This window comes from Hyperolius riggenbachi, chromosome 4 (assembly GCF_040937935.1).
Source record: "Hyperolius riggenbachi isolate aHypRig1 chromosome 4, aHypRig1.pri, whole genome shotgun sequence".
In the NCBI taxonomy this organism is placed as follows: Eukaryota; Metazoa; Chordata; class Amphibia; order Anura; family Hyperoliidae; genus Hyperolius; species Hyperolius riggenbachi.
In genome coordinates, this window is record NC_090649.1 from 139057090 (window position 1) to 139067969 (window position 10880).

Here is a 10880-nt window from a genome sequence, read left to right on the forward strand (position 1 = left end):
ATAAGTTATAATTTTGTAAAAGTTCCTCAACGTAAATGATTTGAGCGGGGATAAACAAGTAAGGATGAGCAGAGTCAATGAAATTGGAAATTTGCCATTAATTACAGGACTCATGCAAAATGCATAAGAGTCGGTTGGGAAGGCAACTTGGCGAATATTGTTGTATTTGTTTTTTTGTTTTGTTTTTTTAACTAAGACTGTTTAACAGTTCACAGGTAAGTTGGTAAATATTTTTGGTATTTTTTTTATCTTGGTCCATGATTAAGAATGACAATTGGGGTATTCATGGCGTTTGACTCGACAAAATTATTGTACAGGGACAAGACAAACCAAATCAAAATTATTTACCAAGTATGAATTTAATCAAAAATGGTTAAAAAGTTATGATAAACAAGGAGTTTGTATGTTCTCCCTGTGTTTGTGTGGGTTTCCTCCAGGCACCCTGGTTTCCTCCCACATTCCAAAAATATACAAATAAGTTATAGTGATATGCCTGGACTTCTTGTGAATAGGAGTTTCCTACGTGAAACGGCTATCATGTACAGCTCTTAGTGCCCCTGCATCCACACCTTGTACCCCTTGGCTAAATCATATGCCATATCGACAATTGCCTGCAGAGGTCCCTTTGTAAGAGTAACAACAGATTTTGGCAAAGCATATCTGATACTCCTGTGGATTACAAATAAAAGAGCATGTCGGAAATGCAGATGGTGCCTGTCTCTACTTCCTTATAGAGCAATGGACGCTTGCTTTCTTCACCTTTACCACGAAAAACTTTTCTGACCTATGTGTGGAGGGCCCAGACTCTTCAGGGGGATTTGTGTTGTAAACAACTGACACACATCTGAATCAGTGAGTGCTGCAGTTCTACTTATTTCTAATTGAAAACATACAGTACATATACATTAATTGGCCCTTTAATACGATGGACTTAGGATGGACAGAAAGACACTTCATATGTTTCCCTTCAAGGTGGCACAACACGTCATAAAAAGTACACTTATAAGGTATATAAAACTTTTTATGGAACATTTTGTGATGTTTGAAACTGGTGATGGTTCTGTGTTCAGTTCCCCCTTCATTATGTTGGCTTTTGCTGTAATGATGGCTACCTACATTTCCTCTTTGCCTTTCACAGTCCTTAATCGATGCTTTTAGTGACTTTCATTCCCAGGTGAAGACTGGGGTGATCTAAACTTTCTTCTACTGGGTGAGCCTGCATTACTGGACAATCTAATCCATTTAAGCCTTAGTGGAAAAGTTTTTAAATGTCTGTATTCACTTAAAGTTATTTCTTAGGAAAAGGAACACTTTACGCTCTTTACAGCTATGTCTATATGATTATTGGTGTTGCAAAGTACTTCTATAAATATAGAACTCTTTCTTTATTTTATTTTTTCTAGAAGCTGAACTTTATATGTTAAAACTTATAATAACATGGATTTTAGCACTTTTCTTCTTTGCAGGTCTGAAGTAACTACGGGTTATGGCCACAAATAATTCTTTTTACTTTACGTTATTTTAGTTTTTCTTTTTCCATTTATTCTAACTCACTTTGTTTTTAGAAGTGTCGCAGCTAAAACTTTAAATATTTAATTTGAACATTACAGCACAATTACACAATTTAATTTATTATGTATGCCATGATGTGTTAAATAGAAAAAATCAACCAAAACAGATATCAGCTATCACAAATTAATTTGAAAAATGGGAAGGAAAGAGCAAGGGGCTCAATTTCACAAGCGCACACTATAGTCATATGAAAAAGTTGCCATGCACTGATGAGGACCAACCAGTCTGAAACAGTCTGTATGCATGTTGGATTAGTGTGGCTCTGTACAATGAAAAAGCTGACACATCATTGCATTCCAGCGATTCTGGAGGTGTGTTTAGCTTTCAGGGACATCAAAGGGATGATTTGCATATTCAGCAGTGATGCATCGTGGGACACCTCATATACTGACGCTAACCTGAATAATCACAAATACCTTCTGTTTTAAGAAGGTACATTTCTGTTATGAAAAGTTTGGGAACCCCTTTCAGCCTGCATAATAATTTACTCTACTATCAACAAAAAAGATAACAGTGGAATTTATTTCAGTTCCTATAAATATCTGTGTACTGTGGTGTTTTCTCAACAACATTTTTAGTGAATTATTCAGCTGTAGGAAATGAAATCAAATGTATCTGCTTAGTACTGATTATTTGGCACACCAAATTGTTTGGATTAGTTAGTTAAGCCTTCAACTTTATCGACAGGTGTGTTCAATCGTTTGAAAATATATGTAATATTGTTTTAATTTTCCATTGCCTTCTGGGAGGGGTTGTGTCCCCTCCCAGGAAAATTGCTGCAATTTACATTTATCTCCATGGCAGAGCCCTTTTTACCCGTTTTGGCATGGATCCTGATGGGTGAGTGAATGGGTGCTGATAGGTGTTTGGCTGAGTGCGGATGTGTAGATGGGTGGCTGGGGGTAGGGAAACCAAAAGGAAGAATGGCGCATGGAGAGGAGGCAGGGCTAGCGAAGAGCTGTGCATTTTTAATCAAGGGGCATGCCAGCACACAGACTAATAGCAGGCAAGCTCTGTGCTCCATGAGTCAGGCAGAAGTAGCAGAGCAAAGTGAGAGACTGAAAAAGATTAGCTGAGTGTAGAGCTGATGCTGCCCCCTACAGTCTACTGCTCTGAACCACGTGATTCAGTCTGCTTCATGGTAGGGCCAACCCTGGCAAGACCTACCAACATAAACTTTGTACTGGAACACTTAAGTGTTATCTACATTGTATTCCCAAATCAGGCTTTATGCTATGGCCAAAGCACTATGGAAAAATTTACCGTGCACCACTCAACTGTGGAGCATGAAACCAGTGATTTCACAAGAACCCATGATGAAAAGACCTCAATTCTAACAGTGCCTGCTAAAGAGCGCCACCTACCTACTCCAATTGGTAAATATTAAATATTTATCTATAAAACAGTGACATTTACTTATTAAAAAGCAAAATCTATTTTAGACTTGACGTTGATATATAAATAAAAGATCTCCACAAAAGAGAAATCTATACTTTTCTTTCCGGGACTTCAAAGACATCTGAAAGTAGTTGGAAAGAAGAAGCACAATAACAGTCTCAGCAATGAAATCATCTTACTGACTTTGAAAGAAATAAAAACACTTTACAATGGGTCATCATCGTTATATGTTTGTCTTGTGGGTTCGGTTTAGGTCTCTGCTAATCATTGTTTATTCCTCCTGTTGTACTGTCTTCACGTTATAGTTACCATTTAATTGTAACTTTACCAGTTTCCATGAAACAAACAAATGTTATGTATACAAATATTTTATGGCAAGAGGCCTTTTATAGCCTATCACGAGAGGAAAGAGAACAGCAAAAGACAAAACTATCTCCATAAAATGGTACTGCGTCATAAAGCGAGCAAGATACAATAAAACACACATAAAGTAGCAGGACCATCGCTGCGATGAGAAACGCGTTAATGGGAAAAGAAAGCACGGACATGAAAATAAAATGCAGTAATAGGATGTAATTGACCGCTTTTCAAAACACATCTTAAAAGTAAAATTAAAATGAAATGAATCAAGTAAACACGATGTGTACAATGCTGTGGGTTTGAGGACGGAGCTCGAGAAGGTAATATAATTCCTTTTTGAATAAACACGCAAGAGAAAGTTCTTGAGTTTTGTTTGAAAACAAGTCCCCCAGGCAGCAGCTTACCGTAATTCAAAAGCAATCTCCTAATACATAATTCCACGTATTAACCAAACCTGTGCCAAGAAAGGAGGCCGGCTGATCACTTAAAATGCATTGGGCTTTGTGCTAGATGTAAAAGCGTTTAAGTAAATATTGCATTCAGCCCTACATCTTCTTTTAAACTAAAGCACTTCTGAAAAATGAAGAAAAACAATTTACAAAATCAATTTGTAGCGAGGAGATGAAAGACAGAAAAAAAAAAGAATAACCAAAGAGTTTATTTGCTTTGTTTCCTGCAGGCTAAATGACAATGCCATTTCAGTGCAGACGAGATAAAGTCAGCTTCTCTTATTTGGCTAGTTCTGAACAATTTTGAAGTAGTTTTTTTATCCATAATTATTTTAAATAAACTCAGCTGTAATACTTCATGAAATAAAAAGAAAGTTGAGTAAGAAAAACAGATTGTTATGTTCTGCCCCAGGAGACTTACATGCAGTAATTAAAGTCCAATGCTAATTATGAGAAACTTGTCATATTTTTCTGGGTGTCGGACCTTTGCTATTGGCCCATCACTATGATGTGGTTATTCATCTGGCTTGTAGTTGGCACTGCTCTACTTGTATAAATAATAAGATCATCTAGACTGTTGGTGATTGTTTGTTCCTGTTTTCCTAGCTAGACACACATACAGTAGTGAAGATTCTGCTTACATAAGGAGTTGGTGAATCCTGTAAATAAACCTAGCTATTATGATTTATATAGTACCAGCATCTTCTACAATGCTTTACGGAGTATGTTGTCCTGTCACTTAACTATTCCTCAGAAGTGCTCACAATCTAATTGCTACTATAGTCATATGTCTATGTATGTATCATCTAGTGTAAGTATCATAGTCTAGGGCCAATTTAGGGGGAAGCCGATTAACTTATCTGTATGTTTTGGAGATGTGGGGGAAAACCAAAGTGCCCAGAGGAAACCCATGCAGAACCAGGAAGAACATACAAACTCCATTTAGATAGTGCCCTGGCTGGGATTCGAACCCAGAACCTAGTGCTGCAAGGTGAGAGGGCTAACAACTACGCCACCGTCCTGCCCCAGTTTCAGTTATCCTGCATCCATGACTTCTGAACACAACAAAATGAGCAAACAGAAATGGGGTAACTGTGGAAGGGAATGTACTAATTGCCATCCGTAGAAAACATGAGTATCTGAGTACCCAGAATTCAGAATTCCCAGTGCACTTTGCAATGTATGCAACAGTGCATCTTTTCAGCTCACCTAGATTAGAAATTTTAAGGTGAACAAAGGTTAACTTTAAAAAGTAAAAGCCTATTATAAATAATTTTCTCTCCTTTCTGTCTAATGCAAGGAATGCAAATATATCTGAACTTCTTGAGCATTCAAAATGGTTCCTTCAGTTTAAATGAATGCAGGTGAACACACCAAGCATTTATGCCTGTATGGTTAATTTAATCACTAACTTTCACGCATCATGGTGTCTTAGCCCTAAAATGAGGCAGGCAAAACTGTTCAAGCGGATAACAGTGGGTGTAAAAAGCAGACTTTACACTTAATTACTTTAAAACCATCCAAGGCACAGAATGTAAAGGGACAGCTTGTTCTGTGCAGAACACCTCTGATAGGCTTATAGTAAGCTTTGCTACGAGATTCAATGTCTCTAAAGTTGCACCCCTCCGGCTTGCTCATCTGGCAACAGCTGGCAGCCAAAGCAAAGTGAAAAACAAAACAGAAAAATTATAGTTGGAAACAGGCAAGTGGTTGAGACAAGAGGCAGACAGACAAAGTCAGATATGAAGCAGAAGGTCCGGACAAAAGGCAAAGGGTCATACTGATTGCCAGGTAGCAGTTTAGCGGATGTGAGAAACAGACAGCAGGGAGCCAAGACAAGCTAAAGTTAAACTCAGAAAATGGTTAAACACAGGAAATCATACAATATGAGTGTTCTGATTGTATTTTTAAACTCGGTACCTTTGAATAATGTTAGAAGCATGCAGGACACTCCTTACACACACTTCCCTGTGTGAAATAAACACGGGCAATAACTTCAAGTACTAGAAGCTATAGCCAAGGAATCTGTAGATGAAGAGGTGTTAATAGTAATTGTATAATAGTAGAACGGCAAAGACCAGGCTAGCATCCTGAGAAGTCTTAAGCTTTGTACACGTCAGGCAAAAGTTGGTGAGAATGAATGACTAATGACGGATCATCTGATTATTGTTAAAATAAAAGAACGCCAATAACTGGAAAAATGAATGATGACTGGCGGTTGTCTGTCATGTTGGCTGATCTATCAGTCAGATCGTTGTGGGTGATAGTTGTTGAAGATCGAGCGTAAAATGAATTTTAGGGTACATTTCTCTCCCCCCCCCCTCTCTCTCTCTCTCTCTCTCTCTCTCTCTCTCTCTCTCTCTCTCTCTCTCTCTCTATATATATATATATATATATATATATACAGTGGGTTGCAAAAGTATTCGCCCCCCTTGAAGTTTTCCACATTTTGTCATATTACTGCTACAAACATGAATCAATTTTATTGGAATTCCACATGAAAGACCAACACAAAGTGGTGTACACATGAGAAGTGGAATGAAAATCATACATGATTCCAAACATTTTTTACAAATAAATAACTGCAAAGTGGTGTGTGCATAATTATTCGGCCCCCTTTGGTCTGAGTGCAGTCAGTTGCCTATAGACATTGCCTGATGAGTGCTAATGACTACATAGAGTGCACCTGTGTGTAATCTAATGTCAGTACAAATACAGCTGCTCTGTGAGGGCCTCAGAGGTTGTCTAAGAGAATATTGGGAACAACAACACTGTGAAGTCCAAAGAACACACAAGACAGGTCAGGGATCAAGTTATTGAGAAATTTAAAGCAGGCTTAGGCTACAAAAAGATTGCCAAAGCCTTGAACATCCCACGGAGCACTGTTCAAGCGATCATTCAGAAATGGAAGGAATATGGCACAACTGTACACCTACCAAGATAAGGCCATCCACCTAAACTCACAGGCCGAACAAGGAAAGCGCTGATCAGAAATGCAGTCAAGAGGCCCATGGTGACTCTGGACAAGCTGCAGAGGATCTACAGCTCAGGTGGGAGACTCTGTCCATAGGACAACTATTAGTCATGCACTGTACAAAGTTGGCCTTTATGGAAGAGTGGCAAGAAGAAAGGCATTGTTAACAGAAATCATAAGAAGTCCTGTTTGCAGTTTGCCACAAGCCATGTGGGGGACACAGCAACCATGTGGAAGAAGGTGCTCTGGTCAGATGAGACCAAAATGGAAAGTTTTGGCCAAAATGCAAAACGCTATGTGTGGCAGAAAACTAACACTGCACATCACTCTGAACGCACCATCCCCACTGTCAAATATGGTGGTGGCAGCATCATGCTCGGGTGGTGCTTTTCTTCAGCAGGGACACGGAAGCTGGTCAGAGTTGATGGGAAGATGGATGGAGCCAATTACAGGGCAAACTTGGAAGAAAACCTCTTGGAGACTGCAAAAGACTTGAGACTGGGGCTTCCAGCAGGACAATGACCTTAAACATAAAGCCAGGGCAACAATGGAAACGTTTAAAACAAAACATATCTATGTGTTAGAATGGCCCAGTCAAAGTCCAGATCTAAATCCAATCGAGAATCTGTGTCAAGATCTGAAAACTGCTGTTCACAAACGCTGTACATCTAATCTGCGTGAGCTGGAGCTGTTTTGAAAAGAAGAATGGGCAAGGATTTCAGTCTCTAGATGTGCAAAGCTGGTAGAGACATACCCTAAAAGACTGGCAGCTGTAATTGCAGCAAAAGGTGGTTCTACAAAGTATTGATTAAGGGGGCCGAAAATTACGCACACCCCGCTTTGCAGTTATTTATTCGTAAAAAATGTTTGGAATGATGTATGATTTTCGATCCACTTCTCACATGTACACCACTTTGTATTGGTCTTTCACGTGGACTTACAATAAAATTGATGCATGTTTGTGGCAGTAATGTGACAAAATGTGGAAAACTTCAAGTGAGCCGAATACTTTTGCAACCCACTGTATATATATAGATATATAGGAGGGTCAGTGTGGATGTATATATAGGAGGCCAAGTGTGGAGAGGGTTATTTAACCCCTCTGCTGTACACTCTGCATTGAGAGGCACCCTCTGAGATGGGGTTCTTCGGCTACCTTTAGTAGGGGGAGCTCTCTGGTTACGTAAACGGGGGCAGGGGGTGCGGGAGGTTCTGGCTACCTATACTCAGGGTCTCTTTGGCTAACCATACAGGGGGTTCCTCTAGCTACTTATGCTAGGGGACAGGTCATCTGTGGAGGCCAGGTCATCTGGTGCAGCACCCTATCACTCTCCTTCCTGGTCAATTAGCCCTTACACAGCCTGGAGGTCTGTTTGGGGTCATTGTCCTGTTGAAAAAGAAATGATGTTCCAACTAAACGCAAACCGGATGGAATAGCATGCCGCTGCAAGATGCTGTGGTAGCCATGCTGGTTCAGTATGCCTTCAATTTTGAATAAACCCCCAACAGTGTCATCAGCAAAGCACCCCCACACCATCACACCTTCTGCTCCATGCTTCACGGTGGGAACCAGGCATGTAGAGACCATCCGTTCACCTTTTCTGCGTCGCACAAAGACATGGTGATTGGAACCAAAAATCTCAAATTTGGACTCATCAGACCACAGCACAGATTTCCACTGGTCTAATGTCCATTCCTTGTGTTCTTTAGCCCAAACAAGTCTCTTCTGCTTGTTTCCTGTCCTTAGCAGTGGTTTCCTAGCAGATATTCTACCACGAAGGCCTGATTCACACAGTCTCCTCTTAACAGTTGTTTTAGAGATGTGTCTGCTGCTAGAACTCTGTGTGGCATTGACCTGGTCTCTAATCTGAGATGCTGTTAACCTGCAATTTCTGAGGCTGGTGACTTGGATGAACTTATCCTCCGCAACAGAGGTGACTTTTGGTCTTCCTTTCCTGAGACGGTCCGCATGTGAGCCAGTTTCTTTGTAGCGTTTGATGGTTTTTGGTGTCTTGGGGACACTTTCAAAGTTTTTCCAATTTTTCGGACTGACTGACCTTCATTTCTTAAAGTAATGATGGCCATTCATTTTTCTTTACTTAGCTGCTTTTTTCTTGCCATAATACAAATTCTAACAGTCTATTCAGTAGGATTATCAGCTGTGTATCTACCTGACTTCTCCACGACGCAACTGATAGTCCCAACCCCATTTATAGGGCAAGAAATCCCACTTATTGAACCTTAGAGGACACACCTGTGAAGTAAAAACCATTTCAGGTGACTACCTCTTGAAGCTCATCAAGAGAATGCCAAGAGTGTGCAAAGCAGTAATCAAAGCAAAAGGTAGCTACTTTGAAGAACCTAGAATATGACATATTTTCAGTTGTTTCACACTTTTTGGTCATGTAATATACTTCCACATGTGTGAATTCGTAGTTTGGATACATTTAGGGTGAATCCACAATGTTCATAGTCATGAAAATAAAGAAAACTCTTTGAATGAGAAGGTGTGTCCAAACCTTTGGTCTGTATATTTATATATATATATATATATATATATATATATATATATATATATATATATATATATATATATATAAATAATCCCTTCTGATTCTGAAATATACAGTAGCTTTGTTGTGAATGCACAAGTTCTGCTTTCATCTAGGAACATGCAATATTTTAAGAGTGGTGCTTGCCATTAGGTTTTTTTACTGGTTTGTAGAGACAATTATAATTAAATTATAGCAGCTGGGTAGCAGCTGGATAGTGTACTGTGTAAGGGTGCTGCCTTTGATATAAAGATTGAGCCTTTGACCAGGGCTCAAGCCAGTAAGAAGTCTATAGGCAAGGCTCCCTATTGCTCCTTGTCCTCCATGGAGATCGCCCTATGTGGCTGCAACTCTGAAGTGCTTTGAGTCCGCCAGGAGAAAAGCGCAATATAAATGTTTTATGTCTTGTCTTCTATAATATATATATATTCATTAAGATGTATGGAATTCATTTAATTACGTGATTGATCTGTAGATCTTTGATTGGCTGGTCATGTCTCTCTTCTGATTTCTGTGCAGGCTGAAACAGGAATTGTAATGTGCGGTAAGACTACGACCAGTCAACCACCACACATTCAGAGAATAAAGTCTTGTACACATGCTAAGCAGAACTTCAGAACCTGGCAGCCATTTGTGGCCCTCTCAGCTGAGGTGGACAGCTGTTATTCGAACTTTCATAGTAATGCATCATGCTGTATCTCCAAATGACTTTGATGAGAAAGTGCATTATTCTCTGCCTACTCGGCCTGCTGGAAGCCATTTTGTAGTTGGCCAATCCTTTGTACCTCCGCCCCTCTCCATAGAAACAGACTACTCCAAAGCAACATTGAGCTCGATCCTTACCAGTGACAACGATTGAAGGTGTTTACACACCTTTATAAACCTCCCGATCAAATTATTTACTGTGAATTATTCCTGTAGAGAATGTATGTAGAATACACTGATCAGGTCTACTGAATCTCTGATATTTTTAACACTGTTATGGGTCAATTTGCTTATCGTAATGCTATTCACTAGAGTTTTGAAGTTTTTGCTTAGATGCTAATGCTACCGACATTATTATTCCTATCTTGTCTTGTTGGATCTTGCTCATGTATAGCGGGCTAGCAGGTTAGCAGCACACTGAGGTTGTGCCCAATAAAGCTTTTTGATATTGTGAACAAAACATTATTGTCTCGGGATGTGATGAACCCAAAAGCATATGTCCTTAAATAAAGTCGTACGATTAAGATAGAACTAGCGGCTTTCAGCTTCAGCTTGGCTGTGATAATATGAAGTTCTCCCCGGTGACAAATCAATCTATGTTTAATGCAGTCAAACAGAAAACAACTGCTGAAGGAACAGTGGACGTATTAACAGCTGCCAACTGCAGGGTCCCTAATTAGTTATCATGAGGGAAGGAACACAAAAGAACAGATCCTCAGGTCAGTACATTCTACAAAGTGAATTTCAACTAGGCAGCCAAAGACGGAATTCCAAAAACAACTGGAAAATAAAAGCAGAGGCATGGAGGCAGTGATAAAAGGAGACATACAAAGGCTAAACAGAAATTAATTACTGTGGGAATAGGAAATT